The sequence below is a fragment of the Octopus bimaculoides genome, chromosome 9 (genome assembly GCF_001194135.2).
Source record: "Octopus bimaculoides isolate UCB-OBI-ISO-001 chromosome 9, ASM119413v2, whole genome shotgun sequence".
Classification (NCBI taxonomy): domain Eukaryota; kingdom Metazoa; phylum Mollusca; class Cephalopoda; order Octopoda; family Octopodidae; genus Octopus; species Octopus bimaculoides.
Genome location: NC_068989.1, coordinates 68,664,167 through 68,665,641, shown reverse-complemented (window position 1 = coordinate 68,665,641; position 1,475 = coordinate 68,664,167).

The window sequence follows — 1,475 nt, the reverse complement described above, 5'->3', positions numbered from 1 at the left end:
TATATATGTATGTATAAATAATACAAAACATCCAGACAGTTAGGTGATGCACGAAAGGGACAAAACATACAGATTGACGATACAAAGGAAACACGGACAGGTCATTCGGAGTTTTCTCTCTTCAGTCGAGATCCAGATTATCCTTGCAATTTCGGCTGGTTATTCTCGATATTGCTCCAATCTGGCCAGCCCCAAGGAAAAACTAAGCTAAGAGCATTAGATTCCTTGGAAGAAAGCAGCGAATGTATACAAAAACAAGGACGGAAAAAAAAACGAACAATGTTACACAAATACTATAAAAATAATAAAACAGGACATAACAACAGATGTCTTTCGATTAACGACGAATTAAATTAAGCGGGCGTTGTGGAAATAAGGCCTTAAGGCAGGAATACAAGATTTCACAGGCACAGAGAGGAATAACGATGTTACACGTACAACGGCCGGCCAAGAAAGAAAGATTACGCTTGGCCGAACACCGGTCACTGGGAAGAGAAGAGAGATAGGTAGAGGCAAAGGGACAAAAGAATTAGGGAGGGGCGAGAAAAATGACAGGGACACAGTGAAGTGAAAAGTGGAGGGAAAGAAGAGAAGGCAAGGAAATGTGAGCGACGGGGAACGAAAGAACGAACAGTGGAATGAACGAATAAGGGTGAAGGGGCTGATATATATATATATATATGAACTGACATTTATGTATCTGGGATAACTCTGGAGTAACTTTACATTTAGGAGTGGAACATGCAATGTCCTGTAATTCAAACCAACTTATGGTCGCAGTTGACAAAATTGGAAAAAGGCCGTTGTCCCGATAGATGGCGAGGGAGATGCACTGGAACAACCACTCTGACTCACGGGGCTCGCATTTGAGATACCCTGATTGTTTTCTCGTGTTCCGAGAACGCTGGAGGTCTCTACTGTCACAGGCTCGACGATAAACCTGTCAGAGAGCGACCGGATTATGGTCCAATTCAACTTACATGTTTAGCAAGAAAGTGAATGTCTATGCTTTTTATCATCTCCCTCATCATCAAGATTAAAAACAAAAATCAAGCCTAAATAACGACAGAGTGGTCACAGTTGGAACAGTTTTAGTAATAAATTCTGCTGGATCAGGGCTTATATATTACAACTGAACAACGAATTATTAGAATTTTATTGAAAGTAAAGCAACGGATATCGTAACCGTTTTTCTTTATAACCTCCGTAGGGCGTTCAAATTGCACATGTTGGTAGAATAACTGCTTCTCTTACAAATGTGATACTCAACATAGTCTTCACCACATGGGCAGGTGGGCAGTAAGGCAGATATTCATCTTCACTTAACATAATTTTTTAAATTTTAAATTAAAAGTATACTTTTCTTCGGCTTAAATGATAAAAAAAGCATGAAGAATTTAGAATCGCTAGTCGCATTGAACAAAAATTAGTAGAAAAACAGTTATGAGGTAAAATGTTACGGAATTTAATGTCAG